Raw genomic sequence first — 21,587 nt, forward strand, 5'->3', positions numbered from 1 at the left:
ACTTTTGTTAGAGGATATATGAACCTTGAATTTTGTGGAGTGAACAACCCAATGAGTCCTTGGCTTTGAGTCTTAAACTGTCTGTCTGTTATATCAACACTATCCAACACCCATTTAATCATGTCAGTGTATGGAAGAATCTTGGGCCTCGCTGCTATCCAGTGTAAGAATGAGCATGCTAGTTCATTAATTGATGCCTCAGATGACCCATGTGAGTTTGCAGTTGTTGTAACCCCCATTACTCTGGGATCTTCTTCCTCAAGTAGATTATACATGCCTTCCCAAGTAGTAACGCTGGCATCTCTGGTACATGTGGTATTTGTGTATAAGGGCGTCATTTCGTTGTCTTCAGAACATGGAGATTTTCCCTTCTTTCCCATAATATTCTGAATGTTGTTATGTATACCTCTTGGTTTTTTGCTCCTGCAATTTACAAATAAGGGAAGAGTGATGATAAGGAATAAGGTGACGGAAAGCTTTAAATTCCAAAATCTTATAAAATATATCACCCTACATGAAATGAATTTTCGATCAGATCCAAACCATATTTCATTAATGATCATCAACTAACTCATTAAATTAACATTATTGTGCATAACTGGGCATCGGTTTATGGGAAAACTTTTTTTGAATGACGAGCCTGGAGATCTGCGATAAAGCGATTTTGCGATTTGCTTTGCAATATTGCAGATCACAATATCGCTAATCCATTGTGTTTGACAATCATCTATGACCATATGTTTGCGCGAAATGTGATTTGCGAGACGTGTCATCACATATCGGCGGCTTGAGGTATTTCACTTTAAGTGATACTTGAGGCATATGAAAATTGCGATGTGATGAGTTTCTTTAGTGTGCGATCTTGCATCGTGATTTCACAATCTTAGGAGTTTGTTTATAGGATGTTATCCATTACCCTTTTTGCGATGCGACGTTTTATTATCGAGAGAATGGTTTTGTTCGAACTTATCATAAAACTTAAGTCCTTTTGGATTTTTCAGGTATTCTCTTAAGTTTATGATAGTAAGATTTATTCAAAAAGGGAATATAAGCACTAATTTATTTTTTTAAATTTTTCGATAAAGGGTCCCCACTTATTTAGTATTAGTAATAAAACTAAATAAGAAGGGGGGTTGTTGCTGGCCACAACAATTGGCGATTCACTTGGAAGAACCAGTTATCTCTGATTTTCTTTTGATTTTTCTAAACTTCCAAAAAATGAGACTTTTTTAAGAAAATCAAACTTTATTATAGAAAGATAAAGTACACCATGCTTTCAACTGTTAATGATAGTTTGTTTCTTCTATGTTAACTTTGATTATTTACTTCCTAGAGCTAGTCATTGTATTACCATCAGCCACTACTTGGTTTCTAAAGATAAAAACAAAGTTTTCTCTATAAATCAGTTTTAAATATGCTCATTTATCGTAGGTAGAGCCTCTGCTGCCAGCAAGCATTTATAGCCTCGACAGGATTACCTGTTACCCAGCAATGATCCTGTATCCTACTTGAAGAAATATACGATTTTCAAAGGGAAATCCATATCCGCACTTATTTCTTTTATTTTCTTTTAATTCTTAAAGAACAATGCCTTGGTTTGGTAGCCAAATTATGACAATGCCACTCACTTGATCTATAACTTTGTTGAACAAGCTGACTCGTGATGAGACCCCTTGTCTTTTGATTGCAACAATCTTGAGTCATTGCCCTGTTGTGGTATGTAGTTTTGGCAAAGTCAGCAAGCTATAATATCTTATGATCATGATAAGTCGGCTCGTGATGAGACCTCTTATTCTTTAAGTTTAAAATGTATCAATGGATTATTCCTTGAAGCTCGTAATTCTCTAGGTGGGGAGGAAGTCATTGTTTCCTTAACAATAACTCTGGACAACAATTGTAGAGCTTTTTGGAAAGAGATTTTCTACAGAGAATCTTCATTTTGTTATTGATGCCTTTCATTTGACTGATATAAAACAAATTCACACTACAGGTTGCTTTTTATCAAAATTTGGAAGGTTGAAACTAGTATCATTTTCAAGCTTATAGCCTTTGATTGTATCTTTCATTAATAATGACCAATTTTCCAAATCATTTCTATTTATACAAGCGAAAAACAAAATCTAAAAGAAATACTTGTCTTTTTCATGAATTCCAAATGCAAGCATTTACAACTGGTTTTATTATCAAAATAAAAGAAAATCTAATTTACAAAAATAGAAGAATGATCTCCTATGGAAAGTATTTTTTGAGGATCTGCCCGTTAACAAGTAAAGATTCTCTTTTTCCTGTTAGATCATGTAACATAAAAGTCGATGGACCTATGATTTCCGAAAATTGGAAAGGGCCAAGCCACATTCATTGGAATTTCGTATGTTTGCCTTTTTCTTCGTGAGCCTTGTCCCATTTTAAAACTAGATCTCTATTATAGTTCCAAATCTCACTCTTATGGTTTGTGATGCTGTACTCATGGCCTAGGGCAACCCCTCCTTCCAGACCTGGTCCTAAAATTTAAAAAACAGTGTTTTATCCCTTATACGCGACATTGCCCTGAGTTAAACGCGTGTATACGCGGGTATGTGTATAGCCAACCCGCGTGTATGTATTAAAACACTTAAAAAAATATAAAACTCCTTATTTTCTGGCGGAGATCGCGGATTTTACCTGCTGATCACCTGTTAGTGCCCGTGGCCCAACTGTTCCCAACCAACTCCTAACTAAAAAACTACTTTGGGAGTGGTATAAAAAGACCTCAAAGGGAAGGCCTAAGGGAGAAGAGAAGAGAGAGAAAGGTTATTATGCTAAGATTTTTCCCTTGACCAGGTCTGAAGTCCCTTGTGCCTTCTGCACTTCCCCCATTTTGTACAGGAAACCTATGTTTCCTTGTGTGTTGATGTTCATCCACTATTTATGACATCATGGAGAGAGTCATGGAAGGAGTTTGTTAAAGGCTTGAGGTTGGAACAGATCCGGAAGGAAGCTTTGCTTGGAGCCTGCTGAAGGTGACTCAGGTGAAAATATTCCTTTTTATGTACTTTATTTGTCTATAATAAAAGAAACACATGTCTTGGTTCCCGAAATGAATCTTCTTTATGTTAATGATATTCATGTTTAGAATTCATATGTAAATGGTTGTTTGGATTTCATAACTAACTACCTCTCTTTATAACATGAAGATGGTTTCTTTATAAGTTTTTGTCCATGTACTGCTATGTTCTTTGAATTGGTTGTTTTGCAGGACAAAAGAGAAGAAGGGAACTCCAAGAAGGGTTTGGACCCTAAGGGCCTTCTCAAACGTAGGACCGAAGGTACGTACCCCTATCATAGAATTTGCTTATAATAGCATAATGGTTGTATGAATGCATGTTTCTTTGAATAGATAACTTTCAGTCTGCTAGGGTTTCAACCCAAAAAGCCCTAGGGGAACTTTTCCCTCTATCAGAATTGGCGACTCCACTGGGGACAACACTCTTGTTGTTCCTAGTTTGGGTGTTTTTCAAGCCAATCAGGGCTCAGCTGCCTTGTCTGCTTGCTGTTACTGTCTGGTCTGTTCTTGAACTTTAAGCTTTGCCAGTTTCTTCAGTTTGTTTTTTTTATTTTTCTTGAAGCTTTTCATATACATTGTTTTTCTTAGTTACAGAAGCATATATACGCTTGTTTCTTTGAGTAAACCCGCGTATACGCAGGTTTCCTCAGATACAATCACGTATACACACAATATGTACATCAATACAGTCGCGTATATATTGCAATTTTCAAGATTTATAAATATTTTTGTCTCTGGAGGTTTGTCTGGTGGTTTGATGCGGTCTGAAACAGTCACTATCCAGTATCAGTTATTTGTTTTACAACGAGCATCTTGTTCTGAATTCTCTCTGATTATAAGGAGTATTGGTCTTGTTTTTTTTTTATTGCAAGCGTCATCATTTTTTGCTAAAGCACGCAAGATTTCTTGCTAGGAATCTTGGCTGCTCTGATTCATCAGAGTAGGGAGATTGATCAAAATATTTGTGTTAATCTTGCTTTTGGTGACTTTTTGTTTGCTTGACGAAATCGCTTTTTGTGACCATTCGCTTCTTTGTTTCATGAAAGTTTTTGATTCACACTTTCTTGGAATTTGTCTTTTTGATCTTTTTGGTTTTCATTGCCAAAGCTTTCATTGCTGCTTTTGATTGTTAAGAGCGATTTCAAACACATTTATTTTTGTTGAGTTTTCATCCGTTGAGTGGTGTCGATTCACAAAAGTGTTTAATTGCCTATTCTTCAATCACAAGTTTTCAGTGTTGTTGAGAGCGTTTTTTTTTTAAAGACTCTTTTGTTTGTTGCTTTGAAGAAAATCTTTTGAAAATCTTAGTTTTGCTTTCTTGAACTTGCTTTTCATTTGGTTTCCTTTTATTGAGTGAAAGTGCTTTATGTTTGTCTTAGAACTTGTTTTTAGTGTTTAGACGAAATGAATGGTAGCATCTCATATTCCATCTAGGCATCTTAAGTGGCAAGATAAAGATTGATAAGCAAGCAACTTTCATTTTTTGTTTTTAGAGTAGTTTTAAATCTTGCATCCGCATATAGTTGTTGCATTAGGATAGATTTGCATCCCCTTTTTAGGCATACATAGTTTTGTTAGCTTTTGTGAGTGTGAAGCGTGAATTAATGAAAAGAAAAGAAAATTTTGTTTTATTAGAAGTTCCTCTGAACCCTATAGAAATTGCTCTTCATCGAAAAACGAAAAAGTGCATGTGCATGTAGTTAAGTTTTTATTAATTTATTTTGCATCAAAAAACACCACTAGTTTCACTTCCGTTACCTTGTGACTTAAAGAATAGCCTAATTTAAAATCAAGCGCTAACTAAAATTCACTAGAACTTTTTGTTTTAGTCAGTTACACCAACAAGATTAGGATTTTAGGGCCTTGGATTAGGCGAGTGGAGAGTTAACTCTCCAAGGCCATATAAACGTCAAACGTAGGAGTCTGAATAACGAGAGAAAATCCAATAGCGTTAGGAAGACCAGGAAAGCTCCGGATCTGGGAGTTAAGCACGAGGGTCTGTAAAGACAGGGAAGAGAGATACCCCCTCTCATACTTGTCCGAACTTATCTCACGACTGTTCCGCCTGGCTTCTGCGACGAGTTGGTATCCATAGTTGCTTCTCCTAGGGAACTACACAGGTGGCTGCGGAGGGGAATCCCGTGGCACCTGAGGTTGACGTTGTATCACTCTCGATAGTACTACTGGAGGGCACCCTTGCGAAGCTTGGGGGCTTGCATCGCTGCAGGCTGTTGTTAGGAGGTCAGCGTAACTTCCTCTGATACCTTCGCTGATAGGACTGGGCCCTCATCATCCTAGACCAGCATATCTTTGACTTTTGCAGCTTGACACACCTTGACCCGTGGAAGGAACATACCTTTGAGTGTCACTGACCAGTTTTCACCTCCCTGCATTGAGCATAGGAACGTTCCTTTCCCAGGAACTAGATCATCTGTTTCACTGACACTCGTTCTTTCCACTGTACCATAGCATTCTTTTATTCTTTTTCCAGCTTAACAGAAAAAGACAAAAAAAATTAAATATTCCAAAAAAAGAGCGGGAACAGGACAGTATTTCCATTTATTGTTGGCAGCTAGAGTCAGTCGTGTCGCCCTTGAACAAAGCACTCAAAACAAAGTCTCCTCCGTATGGGTGGGATTTAGTTTGACTTAGGTATGCCATAACCTTGTTATTGAGTTAGTTCTCCCCCGATTGGTTATCTCTTCCAATCATATGGAGGGTTCGTTCGTGCCTCCTGCATGGCGAACTTATACAGAGTCATCATATGCTGCCACATAGTCACATTGAGTCGTGCTTTTGTTCAAGGGAAGTTATCCTGAGTCGGCCTCTCTGCGGTGTCTCTTGACTCATTTTTCAGTCGGCCATCCCTGGTTGTCAGTGTCATGTCTATCATCACATCAGCTATATTGGTCCTTTGCTCGTGCCGGTTTGAGAAGGTCCCCATTGACTTCTTGCTGGCGGGTCTTGTCCTTATCGACGACGACACCTTGCTCTGAGGACAGGCCTAGAGCTGCACCCTGGCCCTATTTTCATTATTGATAGGTCACCTTGTGCTCAATATCGATCAGTATCATGGGTCTTTGACTGAGTGGTTTCCCTTGTGTTCGACATCAGCTTATATTATCACACATTGGGATTTGTGCAGTACCTTGGTTTCCATTTGACCCTATTGGTGGATACCTCACCTCTGTGTCAGCTTTCATTATTGGTTGGTTAAGAGGGTTTTTGCCGTGCGTAGCCACATCTTATGTATGCCGGAAACGTACTTCGGTTGGGTTACTACATCTTTTTCGTCCGATTCCTTCCACATTATTGGCCTACAGGTTACACTCATGCTAGATTGATGAAGGATGCCTTAGTGCCTTCCTTCTAGCGGATCATTCCCTATCGACTCCGACTCATTGCTCTGGGGCAAAGATCTAGAGTCCATTTGGCAGTACCTTGGGGTTTGCAGTCATTAGTGGCAGATCCTTCACTATCAACAGTGGGAAACCATCATTGTCTCCTGATCGATAGATTCTTACAGGTGTTCGACTTCGGCTCATCTATTCACACTTGTTAGATTGTACTGGGTACCTTGACGCTTATTATCATTATCGGTGAGTAGTCTCGCGTTTGTTAACGGTATACATCAATGACCGGTAATCAAATGATTTCTCACATGGTTGACTTCATATCATTTATTCCCATGGTGTAGAAATGTACCACGGCGGTCAGTGAAGACCTCAGGTTGTATCAGCATTCATTGGTTCACTTGACAGTTGCTCTTATTGCTGCTAGTTGATACCACTCCACTTTATATGTTGCAGTCAGTCATGGCGACGTTCTATATGATGGCACCTGAGTTTGCAGTGTAGTACCATCCTATTCCATCATCTTCAGTTGGTACCTTTTGGGATCAGTCTTTGATATCAGTGATCCATTGCATCTTTCAGCAACATTGACAGTCTTATATGTGATATTCAAACATGTACTTGTTCATTATGATCAAATGATCCATTATGTATCTTTCAGTCATTTATACTTGTATACTTAGTGGATCCGCTTGTACTTGATATGCGGACATACTTTACTTTTTCTGAGCATGGATATGCCCGCCTCAGATAGTGTTTCTTTCTGATCTCCTTTGGTGGCTTGGCAGGCTGAATTCTGGTGAAGTCCTCCTCGGTTTTTGACAGACTTCCTTTCCATGTACTCGCATAATATGTTTCAGCCATCATGTACCCCTTCTGACCTCATATATTAGGGGGCATCTGTTATAGCTCCAAATCTCACTCTTATGGTCTGTGATGTTGTACTCATGGCCTAGGGCAACCCCTCCTTCCAGACCTGGTCCTAAAATTTAAAAAACAGTGTTTTATCCCTTATATGCAACATTGCCCTGAGTTAAACGCGTGTATACGTGGGTATGTGTATAGCCAACCCACGTGTATGTATTAAAACACTTAAAAAAATATAAAACTCCTTATTTTCAGGCGGAGATCGCGGGTTTTACCTGTTGATCACCTGTTAGTGCCCGTGGCCCAACTGTTCCCAACCAACTCCTAATTAAAAAACTACTTTGGGAGTGGTATAAAAAGACCTCAAAGGGAAGGCCTAAGGGAGGAGAGAAGAGAGAGAAAGGTTATTATGCTGAGATTTTTCCCTTGACCAGGTCTGAAGTCCCTTGTGCCTTCTGCACTTCCCCCATTTTGTATAGGAAACCTTTGTTTCCTTGTGTGTTGATGTTCATCCACCATTTATGACATCATGGAGAGAGTCATGGAAGGAGTTTGTTAGAGGCTTGAGGCTAGAACGGATCCGGAAGGAAGCTTTGCTTGGAGCCTGCTGAAGGTGACTTAGGTGAAAATATTCCTTTTTATGTACTTTATTTGGCTATAATAAAAGAAACACATGTCTTGGTTCCCGAAATGAATCTTCTTTATGTTAATGATATTCATGTTTAGAATTCATATGTAAATGGTTGTTTGGATTTCATAACTAACTACCTTTCTTTATAACATGAAGATGGTTTCTTTATAAGTTTTTGTCCATGTACTGCTGTGTTCTTTGAATTGGTTGTTTTGCAGGACAAAAGAGAAGAAGGGAACTCCAAGAAGGGTTTGGACCCTAAGGGCCTTCTCAAACGTAGGACCGAAGGTACGTACCCCTATCATAGAATTTGCTTATAATAGCATAATGGTTGTATGAATGCATGTTTCTTTGAATAGATAACTTTCAGTCTGCTAGGGTTTCAACCCAAAAAGCCCTAGGGGAACTTTTCCCTCTATCAATCTCCAATCTGAAAGTCCTTTCTAGATACCAGGTTTGAATCAAAAGAAGCTTTTACTAATGCTTGGTGATGAGCATGAGTTATTTTAGCCTGTTCTCGTTGTTCTTCTAGCTTAAGGATTTGCAGCTGCCTTAGTTGTAAGGAAGAGGTTGGTGTTTCGTCAATAAATTGAAATAAAGCCAAAGAGGGTATCGCTAGATGAGTTGGAAGGACCACTTCTTTCCCATAAACTAAATTAAAGGGAGAAGTTCCAATGGAGGCTTTCTGTGTTATTCGGTCTGCCCATAGAGCATATATTAAAGATTTGTGCCAATTCTTATGATTTTCATCGATGGTTCATTTAATGATTCTGATTAAGTTTTTGTTTGTTGATTCAACTAACCCATTCCCCTATGGGTAATAATTAGTAGAGTATTTAAGTTTAAAACCTCTTTTGAGTGCAAATTCAGTCATACCATTGCCAGAAAAATACGGCATTAGCTGTTTTGAGAGGAACTGCTTCTACCCATTTAGTAAAATAATCTGTAGCTATAAGGATATACCTATGCTATTTAGAAGAGTGACAAATGATCTCACCTATTATATCCAATCCCCATTGATCAAAGGGTTGATCGATATTGACTGGTTGCAAAGGTAACGACGGTTTCTTTTGTCTTCCAGCAGCAGTTTGACACACTTGACATTTCCTTACATGGTTATGTGCGTCTTTGAATAGTGTAGGCCAATGGTACCCTGCACGCAAGATTTTATGTGTTGTGGCATCTCTAGCATAATGTCCACCCGCTGGTCCATCATGGAGTTCCTACAACACCTTTTCAGCTTCATATTTCTCAAGACATCGAAGGAGAACAGAATCATAATTCATCCTAAAAAGTACATCGTTCACGAGTTGATATTGCTTAGCCTTCAATCTTAGGGCTCTTTTCTTTGTATAATCTAGGTTTGAAGGAGCATATTCGTTCTTTAGATAAAATATGATATCAACATATAATGATTCAATATCATTTAGGCTTACCTCATACATTTGTACTTCTGAAGTTTTTATTTCATAAATAAGCAATGCTCCAGCGAGCATTTTGCAAAAGCCTTAACCTTTTACAATATTTGCTAGTTTACTTTCAGCATCGTATTCTTGTAGGGCAGTAACCCAATTTTCTATTTTCTCACCCATGTCTTTCTGTATTAAGAGATTTCTTACCGTTGGAAACAGTGCTATGATTTTTGTATGGGTTTTAAATAGGAAGGGTCTGAAGTGTTTGATCACTTTGAAAACCGCATAAGCTTGTTTTTCAACATCAAAATAATTTAATTCAGCCCCTTGCAGATTTGAATTGAAAAAGGAAATCGAGGCTTCTGCCTTGTCTTGATTCACTTGAGTGAGTATTGTAGCATATGATCTATCAGGGGAAAATGTGTACAACATGAAAGGATCGGAGAAATTTGGAGTTTCTAAAGATGGAACGTTTACAATCGCTTGTTTAATCAGATTGAATGCTTCATATTCCTCTTGGCCCCATTTGAAGATTGAATTCTTTTTAATCATTGCTTGTAAGGGAGATACAATCCTTGAGAAGTCCAGAACAAATCTCTTAACAAAATTAATTTGGCCAAGGAAAGATTGCATAGCTTTCTTGTTGTGAGGCAAGGGTATTTCAGAAATCTCCTTGATTCTATCGGGATCAATATGGATTCCAGATTTTGACACTATAAATCCAATAAGTTTTCCTTCACTTAATGCAAAAAAGGACTTTTTTGGATTAAGTGAAATTCCATACCTTTGGCAATGTTGGAAAATCTGCTTTAAGTCTCTGAGATGATTACCTCATTTTTTGGAATATATAGTTATATCAACCAAGTAGATTACTACTGATTTGTTTACTAATCCCTTAAATGCGATGTCCATGGCTCTTTGAAATGTGGCACCAGCGTTGATCAGACCAAAAGGCATCTTTTGATATGCATAAGTACCCCATTTGGTTATGAACGTGGTTTTTAATTGATTTTCAGGGTGAACCAAAACTTGGTTGTAGCCGAAGAAACCATCCAAAAAGGACATTAATTCTGATCCTGCAACTGCTTGCAAAATTTGTTCCATAGGAGGTAGGGGAAAATTATCCTTTTGGTAGGCTTTGTTAAGGTTTCGAAAGTCAATGAAAATTCTAATGTCTCCGTTTTTCTTTCTAATGGGAACCATATTGGAAACCCATCTAGAATGTCAAACAAGAAAAATAATTTTGGCTTTCAATAATTTATTGAGCTCAAACTTAGTCTGGTTTTCCAGATTAGGATGGATCTTTCTCAGCTTTTGCTGGATAGGTTTTTCATCATTTATCATTGGGATAGTATGTTGAATGATAGAAGTGTCGTAAGTCTTAAGTTCATCATAGTTCTAGGCAAAGACACTTTTGTATTGTTTCAGGAGATGAACAAATGCTAATATTTCTTCAGGGGCTAGGCCAAGACCTAGATTGATATTCTGTGGCTTTGTATCAGTTTCTAGATTTACTAATTCATAGTTTAGAGTTGAACTTTGAAGTTTTGAATTAGTAGATCTTTTGAATCGGTCTTTCAAATCATATAGGTCTTCCAACTTGACTACTGATTTTGGCATAGAATTATTAGTGCTGTCTTGTTGCAATTGTTTGTCATGTTGGTCTTCATCAATTATCTGATTAGTATAAGATCCTTCTAATGTAAGGAAGCTTACAATATCAGGATCATCATTGAAAACTCTCCAATTGGTAATATTATCAGGAATCGAGGGTCTAAAGATCAATTCGATTGAGAATCTATCTAGGCTATAGTCTTCTGAGGGAATGAGCTAGGAAGCTACGTTTGCCAAGAGGTTAGCGCTAGCATTTTGGAGTCTAGGAATTGATGAAATATCGAATGCTATAAAATGTTCAGTCAGATCTTGTACTAAAGATTGATAATGCTTTAAATGACCTGATAGACAATGTATAGTATTTCATACCTGTCTAATAACGATTTTAGAATCTCTAAAGACTTGTAGATATTTGATATCTAATCCGATTGCCTTGTATATTCCTTGGACTAATGCCTCATATTCTGCAGTGTTATTGGTGCAATCGAACTCGAGTCTACAAGTTAGCATAGTTTTGTTTCCTTTTGGACTAACTAATACACATCCTGCTTTAGTTCCATTGTTAGACTTAGAACCATCAAAAAATAACTTCCAAAATAAATATTTATTTATAGGACTATCTATAAAATTAACACATTTAGAAATATCTGTTTGAGAATTTTTTTTTACTTGAGACAAAACAAAATGTTCTAAGTAAGGTGAAGTATGAGCATTAAAATTTCCTAAGAAATAGTCAACAAAATAGTTGCCAATTATGGTGTTGCTATATGCTACTAGTTCATTTTCTCCTTCCAATTCTGTTACTATGTATTTTTGATGTCTTTCTCACTCAACCTTTATCTGATTTGGTTTACCATTATAAGGGAGCCACATATGCAACCAATCGGTTACAAAGTATCCATGAAGCTTTTCATACCAATCTCTACTAAGGATTAAACCATAGAATTCTGGAATTTATGCAACTAAAATATCAATTACTCGACATACCTTTGGATTAGATGACAGCCTTATGGTAACCTGATTTAGTTCACCAATCAATTCAATCTGTGACTGATCTAGCTGAACTACGCATACTGCAGATTTTTGAGGTTGAAAGTTCAACTTTGCACATATTTATTTAGGTAAGATATTAGATGAAGCTCCTGAATCTACCAAACAATTGTGCAAGTTTTTGTTAAAAACTTCATAAGTAAGAAGAAATGGGGGAGTATGAGATCTCGACCTTCCTCCAATCAAAGCGATATAATTTGGATCAACTTTATTAGTCACGTTAGTTGGAGGTCTTCCCATCTCCTGAGAAGCTTGTGAGATTACAGTGGCAAGCAGAGGTGCAACAGGTATTGCGTGTAACTCTTTCAAAAGTAGCTTTTGTTGATGTTTTAGTTTGCTCAATTAATAAAAAGTAATGTTAGCCCTAGTCTTCTTCATGTCTTCTATGATATTATACTCCATCTCATCAAAAACAATTAATGTTTTAGATGGAGTTGGTGAATTTGTTTGGATTGGGCTTGTTTGAGTCGCTTTGGGTGATGTTTTCTTACTTGCGACTTTATCTTTAGACATTGAGCTTGTTCTCTTCGGCTTAGGAGTAGGTTGTGGAGGATCGAGTTGATTTCTACTTCTAGTACTAACTGGTGATGCCTCTTAATCCTCTTCATCTAGGAGGATGAAGTCCCACATTCCCTGTACTTCTACAACTTCTTCTTCATCAGTAGGCTCCTCGTTAGAAACTTCCTCTGCTTCTTCTTCTGACTTTGCATTTGTAATAGCATTGGGAGGTTTAGAATCAGTTAAAGGATTTTTCCTATAAGGCCTATAAGGATTTTTTGAAGAAGTCTCCACTACTTGTTTCTTAATGTCAACCATTTCGTTAGACATGGTTTTCAAAACTTTCTGCAATCCTTCTAAATCAAATGGGTCTTTTGATTGTTTTTTCTTGGGATCTTCTTTAAAAGTGACCTCCTTAGATTTTCGTTCATCAACAACGTTTTTCTTCTCTAAGGCTATGACACATTTATCTACCGCTATTGCTTCCTTCATATTGTCAACTAAAGTTGTTTTGGCAGCCCTATCAACGAAGATTGCTATGTTTGATGGTAGAGCAGACATGTACCATTCACTTCAAACTTCTTCGCTAGGCTTGGAAGTAGTAGGAATTTTATTCAGAAGTTTATTAAAACACGAGTTAAAATCTTTGATAGGTTCCCTTGATTCAGTCCCAAGATTAGACAGGTCATTTATCAGTGTCGTAGTAGACCTATCATCGCCGAACTTAGTCAAGAATTGTTCTTGGAAAATATCCCAACTAGTGATAGATCCAGATGGCAATGAAAAATACCATGATTCGGCTGCTCCTTATAAAGTGTAAGGAAAGAGCCGGACAACAACATCTTCATTAGTAACTCCATTGAGATTTACAGATAACATAAAGTTGTTTATGTGTTCTTCTGCTAGCATGCCTGTTTCAGGATTAAAATTAGGCAGCTATTTTTTAGGATGGGCCGGTATTTGACTCAAGGACGCAGGCATTAAGACTACCCCCAAGTTACTCCATGGGCTTTGGGCCATCATTGAACTGCTAACAGAGGAAAGCACAGAAGATGTTCCTTGCGGTTGGGAAGAAGAGGATATTACAATTCCAGATGATTGAGAAGGAGCTGTTGAAGTTCCAGAGGTCTGGTGAACAACGATTTGAAGTGGAGGGGTGGATGGTTGACTTTGTGGTGGAGAGGTTGAGATGGACGATGATGACGAAAGAGTCTCACTATCAGACCGTTTAGGTGATTTCCTTGCTCTTTTCCTTTTAGGTAGAGGTAATTCAGTTGGCTTGATACCAAAATTTTCACTCTGTAATCTGGTAAGAGGATGAGAAGGGTTATATTGCGAAGTCACACTACCTTGAGATTTTTCAGATTTTTGGGGTGATATAGAAAATCGCTGAAGTTTATGGATCAATGATTCAACTTCAGGAGGTTCAATAGTAGATTTCTCTGAAATGTTCGGGTTTGTGGCAGTGGTTGTTGTTTTATTGACTTCTCGCTCAAGATTCAAAGATTCTAAATGTGACGGAGAAGTCGAGGAAGATGGTGAGGGAAATTTACTCTCATAATGGTATTTAGATTTAGATTTACTTACCATTCACAGTTCTTGCCCTCCTTTTAGTGCCAAATATGTTGAAGCCCCGAAAATCAGGTCTACAACAAGGGTGATACCCACCCGGTTCGGACCTTGAAAGAAACTCCTTTTCTGTTAGGGATGGTGGGTTCGACTTGTTGAGATTGCAACAAGATGATGGAGCTTAGTGAAAAGAGTCGCCTTCACTAAGTGGGCCCGCAGGCTATTTTTGGCGCAAGTCTATTTTTAGACTATGTCTATTTTTAGACATATGGATCATGTCTATGTTTATGGATGATTGATCAAGTTGGGAAAAATAGATGGACTTCTATTTTTTATGAAAGTGTGAGTGATCACAGTGTGAGTGATCAAGTCTATTTTTAGACTGGCTGTCAAAAATAGAAAAGTCAAATATTATTATCTCACAATAATATTTGGACTATAAACTTAATCTTATTCTCTTGGAGCACTTCAGTTTGAGCTACGGAAGTGGCACATGCAGCTGTCAGAAGGAAATTCGTTTTTCTTATGAGTCAGTTGAGTTGTTGCATGCATGACTTCAGTTAGAACTCAAGTGAGTTGAGTTTAGTGGACTGGAGGTACAATTGATGGAGTTGTGTTCAGTTTAACTTAGTTAAACTGGTTGTAGTTAGTCTAACTGCAGATAGACTAATGATGAGTTGTTAAACTAATTATTAACTCATAATACAACTAAAGAATACATCAGTTAACTCAGTTGCATGTCAGTGCATGTTCAGTTCAACAGGGACAGGTGGTAGAGAATCAGATTGCTATCAGTTGTGACTATAGTTGTGCACCAGATCTTGCACAATCAAAGGATTGAGTATGCCAATGAGTTTGCTCACGTATTTGGCCCGCATTTTAGCCTTTTCTCACGTCCACAAAGAGTGAGTGACTATTTTGCAGGTGAAAATCGAGTTTGGGAAGCAATTCTCATCAGTTCTTGAGCAGGTATTGAGCAGTGGAGGCAGGCAAGCAGTGGAAGAGATTTGGAGATCAGATCTGAGCTGTATTGTGTGTAACAGAGGTGGAGATACTTGTGAGAAGTATTATGCTGTGTAATGTTACATGACTCAATCATTAATATACAGATAGTGTGGGGTTTTTAGCGAGATGCTTTCCCCGTGATACATACTGTGTTAATGTGTGAATGCTCTTGATGTTTTATTGTTATTGATGCTGCTATATTCTTGATCAACGTAGAGGAGCTTATGTATTGTGTATGTTTTCCGCATTAGTACATGATCAGGATAATCTCCATTGAATATGTGTTAAATTATTCAAAGTTTCTACATGGTATCGGAGCGAGCTAGATAATTGTAGAAAAAGTTTCTACAAGGTGTCGGAGCTGTTGATCATCAGATCTACTATTCAGGAAGTGTTTACATTCTATTTCTTCAGGCAGAGTCTGTAATCGGGCCAGGTAGCCTCTGGATTCATCCTTCCTTTAGAAGGTGAGATATCCGGTGAATGCCCATACAGTCAATCTCTGTACGAGAAATATTGTGTTCTCACGAATCTTAGATCGGAAGCAGTTGAGTTTGAGCTGGTGAAAATCGAATTTTGCAACAGTGTTGTTGAAATGTCTTTCAACGGATTGCGAATGTTATTCCAAAGCAAGAGCGACCTGGCGCTCAAGGATAAACTCAGTAACAATAAAGATGAGAATGGATCTTCATCAAAGGTATCTGATGAAGAGAATCGTGCTTTGGCTGCCAAAGCAAAGAAGGGGAAGAACGAGAAAGCTTCTCAGTCTGGTGCGAAAGGCAAGAAGCAGGATATGTCCAAGGTGAAGTGTTTTCACTGTCACCAGCATGGACACTATGCCACAAATTGTCCGCAGAAGAAGAAGAACAAGCAAGCTGCTGGATCTGCAGGGGGAGAGGCTTTAGCTTCTCAGTTTGAGCTTGATTTTTCATTGATCGCATGCTTGGTTTCAAGTGTGATGGGATCAGTGTGGTTTTTGGACAGTGGTGCGTCTTTTCACATGACGGGAGATAGAGATTTGTTCTCTGATCTGGAGGACAAAGATCTTGGAGTGCACATCGAGATGGGCGATGATGGTAGATACAGTGCGACCGGTATCGGTACCATTTCCTTTGAGAGGGAGTCCGGTAAACCCTTTGTATTGAAGGAAGTCATGCATGTTCCAGGATTGAAGAAGAATCTCATCTCAGTGGCGATGTTAGAAGACAAGGGGTATGATGTTGTTTTCAGCGAGGGAAAGGCCTTCCTCCGCAGCAAGACAACTGGTGAGACCCGGAAGATAGGGGTTCGAGTGAGGAACCTTTATCAGTTGCATGTAGATGGATGTGCAGCAATGGCAGGCAAGGCAGAAGGATTGGTGAGCCGAGATGATGGCGAGTTGTGGCACAGGAGATTGGGTCACCTTCACCATGGAGCCTTGAAGATACTGCAGCAGATCACTACAGGGCTTCCTAAAGGCACACTTGCGCAGTCAGATCAATGCAAGGGGTGTACTTTGGGGAAGTTTGTGAAAGCCACCTTTCACGAGAAGGATAGTCGCGCCACGACGATCCTTGAGAGAATTCACACAGACGTGTGTGGACCTTTCTCAGTTGCTTCGACAGCAAAACACAGGTATTATGTGATTTTTGTTGATGATTTCTCTCGTAAGTGCTGGATCTTCTTCATGCAGAAGAAGAGCGAGACATATTCAAAGTTCTGTGAATTCAAAGCACTGGTCGAGAAGGAGTCGGGGAAGAAGGTGAAGGCTCTTAGGAGCGATAATGGTGGTGAATACATCTTGGACGAGTTCAAGGATTTCTGCAAGGCAGAAGGGATTCGTAGAGAGCTCATAGCTCCCCATAACCCACAGCAGAACGGGGTAGCTGAGCGGAAGAACAGAACGATTGTGGGTGCTGCACGGGCAATGTTGCATGATCAGGGCCTACCCCTTCACTTATGGGCGGAAGCATGCAATACAGCAGTTTATGTGCAGAACCGTTGTCCTCGTAGGATACTTGGCATGAGTACACCCGAGGAGCCTTATTCTGGTAAGAAGCCTGATCTTTCTCATTTGAGGATTTTTGGTGCTAATGTTTACATGCATGTGACGAAGGATGCCAGAAAGAAGTTGGAACCGATTGCAGAGGTTGGGATATTTGTGGGGTACACTGATATGCCCCACAACTATCGTGTGTATTTGCCAGATAGTGGTAAAACTGTTGTGCGACGGGATATAAAATTTCAGGAGGAGAAAGCCATGAAGTGTTCGCTTGAGAGGGAGCTACACTTGCATGCAGATGAGGAGCTATTAGTTCCTAAGGATGAGCTTCAGGACGTGGATCAGCCACAGGACGAGGTTCATGGAGTGGAAGAGACCACTCATGCAGCGCCAACCATCAGAGGGCGAAAGCGCTTGACAGAAGCTGAGCGACTGGCTCAAGATGCAGAGAAAGTTGTAGGACCACCTACAGCCCAACGCAGGCAGAGACAGTCACCTGATCGGTACACTGGATACATGGCTCTTATGAGCAAGTGTGTTGTGACTGAGCCATCCTCTTTCGAGGAAGCTGTGGAGGATCCCGCATGGGTAGACGCCATGGTGGAAGAGTATGATTCTATTGTCAGAAACAGTGCATGGGAGATTGTTCCTAGACCGGAAGGGAAATCAGTGGTGGGTTCGAGATGGATCTACAAAGTTAAGCAGGCAGCTGACGGGAGTGTGGAGAAGTACAAGGCAAGATTTGTTGCCCGAGGCTTTTCACAGATTGAGGGGATCGATTATGAGGAGACCTTTGCACCTGTCGCAAGGTATTCTTCCATACGGACGATTCTTGCTCTCTCAGCACAGATGGGATGGCACATTCATCAGATGGATGTGAAGACTGCGTTCCTCAACGGAGTCATTGAGGAGGAGGTGTACATTGAGCAACCCGAAGGCTTTGAAGTCTTCAGTAGCGAGTCGCATGTGTACAGGCTCAAGAGAGCGCTGTATGGGTTGAAGCAAGCACCACGTGCTTGGTACACACGGATAGACAGCTATTTCACAGGACTTGGATTCTCCAAGAGCGAGGCGGATCCGAACCTATACCAGATTGTGGTGGAGGGTAAGTTGCTTATCATTGTACTGTATGTTGATGATTTGATTCTAACGGGTGATGAGCTGTTGATACTGTCATGCAAGAACGATCTTGCTACAGAGTTTGAGATGAAGGATTTGGGCCTCCTTCACTATTTCCTAGGATTGGAAATATGGCAGCGCAGTGGTGGACTGTTTGTTTCTCAGGGCAAGTATGCTCGGGAGATACTGGAGAAGTTCAACATGCATGGCTGCAAGCCTGTTGATACTCCTCTTCCTGGAGGTTGGAGGAAGGAGGATGCCACTTCGGGAGAAGAAGTGGATGCCACTGTTTATCGACAGTTGGTGGGGTCGCTGATGTATTTGGTCAATACACGACCTGATATATGCTATGCAGTTAACCAGCTTTCACAAGCTATGGTTAAGCCTACCAAGCTCTTCTGGAAGGCGGGCAAGCATGTATTGCACTACTTGAGAGGCACATCGGGATATGGTTTGTGGTACAGACAGGAGGATGAGGTGAAGCTATGTGGCTTCACGGATGCAGATTGGGCAGGGAGCCCAACAGACAGAAAGAGCACATCAGGAGGGGTCTTCAGTATCAGATCGACAGCAGTTTCTTGGTACAGCAGGAAGCAGAGATCCGTGGCACTCAGTTCAGCGGAGGCCGAGTATATGGCAGCAAGTTTGGCTGCATGCGAGGCTATATGGATGAGGAAGATCCTGGTTGGTTTGTTCGGTTCTCATTTGGATCCTACTGTGATTTACTGTGATAACCAGAGTTGCATTAAACTCTCGGCTAATCCTGTATTTCATGATAGATCTAAACATATTGACATCAGGTACCATCATATCAGAGATTGTGTGCAGTGGAGGATCATGTTACTTTCGTACATTCCAACGGAGGATCAGGATGCTGATATTCTGACGAAGGCTCTCACCAGGAGCAAATTCGAGTACCACCGAGGCAGGATAGGGGTTGCTGATAATCCATATCTTGTCGAGAGGGAGTGTTGAGATTGCAACAAGATGATGGAGCTTAGTGAAAAGAGTCGCCTTCACTAAGTGGGCCCGCAGGCTATTTTTGGCGCAAGTCTATTTTTAGACATATGGATCATGTCTATGTTTATGGATGATTGATCAAGTTGGGAAAAATAGATGGACTTCTATTTTTGATGAAAGTGTGAGTGATCACAGTGTGAGTGATCAAGTCTATTTTTAGACTGGCTGTCAAAAATAGAAAAGTCAAATATTATTATCTCACAATAATATTTGGACTATAAACTTAATCTTATTCTCTTGGAGCACTTCAGTTTGAGCTACGGAAGTGGCACATGCAGCTGTCAGAAGGAAATTCGTTTTTCTTATGAGTCAGTTGAGTTGTTGCATGCATGACTTCAGTTAGAACTCAAGTGAGTTGAGTTTAGTGGACTGGAGGTACAGTTGATGGAGTTGTGTTCAGTTTAACTTAGTTAAACTGGTTGTAGTTAGTCTAACTGCAGATAGACTAATGATGAGTTGTTAAACTAATTATTAACTCATAATACAACTAAAGAATACATCAGTTAACTCAGTTGCATGTCAGTGCATGTTCAGTTCAACAGGGACAGGTGGTAGAGAATCAGATTGCTATCAGTTGTGACTATAGTTGTGCACCAGATCTTGCACAATCAAAGGATTGAGTATGCCAATGAGTTTGCTCACGTATTTGGCCCGCATTTTAGCCTTTTCTCACGTCCACAAAGAGTGAGTGACTATTTTGCAGGTGAAAATCGAGTTTGGGAAGCAATTCTCATCAGTTCTTGAGCAGGTATTGAGCAGTGGAGGCAGGCAAGCAGTGGAAGAGATTTGGAGATCAGATCTGAGCTGTATTGTGTGTAACAGAGGTGGAGATACTTGTGAGAAGTATTATGCTGTGTAATGTTACATGACTCAATCATTAATATACAGATAGTGTGGGGTTTTTAGCGAGATGCTTTCCCCGTGATACATACTATGTTAATGTGTGAATGCTCTTGATGTTTTATTGTTATTGATGCTGCTATATTCTTGATCAACGTAGAGGAGCTTATGTATTGTGTATGTTTTCCGCATTATTCACAGTTCTTGCCCTCCTTCTAGTGCCAAATATGTTGAAGCCCCGAAAATCAGGTCTACAACAAGGGTGATACCCACCCGGTTCGGACCTTGAAAGAAACTCCTTTTCTGTTAGGGATGGTGGGTTCGACTAGGGATATGGGACCAGTTTCCCAATTTATGTGTGTGTGTGTGTGTTGAGAATTGGTATTTCCTTTCTAATAATTTCTAAGTAAAATTCTTTTATTCTAAATCTAATTTAACAATATGCAATTGTATTCTAATGAATAAAAATCTCTAATTCTAAAAACCAACCCAGGATTTAATCTTTCAATTATGCGATCTAAAATAATTTCTAATGGAAATTGGTAATAAAGATCATTCAATTTCTATGAGAAAAGAATTCAATAAAGATAAACCGTTTCATATAAAAATTTAGACGCAACAATTGTGAAAAGCATATCACATAATAATTCATTAATATATTAAGTGTAAATAGAATAGCCATCATCGTACAGAAGTGCCAAATGATAACTCAAGCATTCAAGGATTTATATATAATAACTAAACATAAATATCACCTTAACACATAGCAGAAATCGTTAAGAGATAAAAGTACCATTGATAACAAGTTCTACTCATGAGCTTCAGCAATAATGATTTATCTCCTCTTAATTCAACATCTACTAAGAGTACAAAACTGCAATTTCAGTAGCAGATATTAAACACAGATATCAATAAATCTTGTTCCATTCATTCATCAAAACCTCCTCGGAGGGTGCAAAAATGCATGTTCTGAGGAAACGTTTTTGACAAATTTTAGGACCCTTCTCTTAATGCATGAGAAGGGTTTAAATACTACTAGCTAAATCTAAAAATAGTTTATTACAACAATATAAGAGGAGTTTTAAATGACCATCCTTATCTAAGGAAAAATAAAACAAAACTAAAAATAAAAATGAATCTGGCAATTAACTATCTATGTATCTGTTCTCAGTGGTCAGAAGCATTCAACATCGACTTGAGAGTTGGTTGGCCGACCTCCGACTTAAGTTGCCCTACCAAAACAAAATCGACAAGTGCTGGCGCCATCTTCTCGGCAGAGTTAATGAGGCATTTGAGATTCATGCATTGACTATGTGGTTTTACCCAGTATCGCCAGTAAGAATCCCAATTCAACTTGGTTAAACTTTTGATAGACTCTCCTCTTTCTTTAGCCTTTTGTCTCCAGTTTTTCTGTAGATGCTATGCATTTGGTAGATATTTACGTACCACTTTAAGGATATCTCTGATAAATACCACTAATATTTAGAGCTCGGGTTTTGCCTTTAGTCTTTAGCAATTTTTTCTAAAATTTTCTGGGCTTACAGGTGACTAAGTGATCACAGGCTTTCCTTCTCAAGGGCTTACT

This window comes from Pinus tabuliformis, chromosome 4_2 (assembly GCF_031772625.1).
Source record: "Pinus tabuliformis cultivar Carrire ecotype Pingquan chromosome 4_2, CPIR1, whole genome shotgun sequence".
Classification (NCBI taxonomy): Eukaryota; Viridiplantae; Streptophyta; class Pinopsida; order Pinales; family Pinaceae; genus Pinus; species Pinus tabuliformis.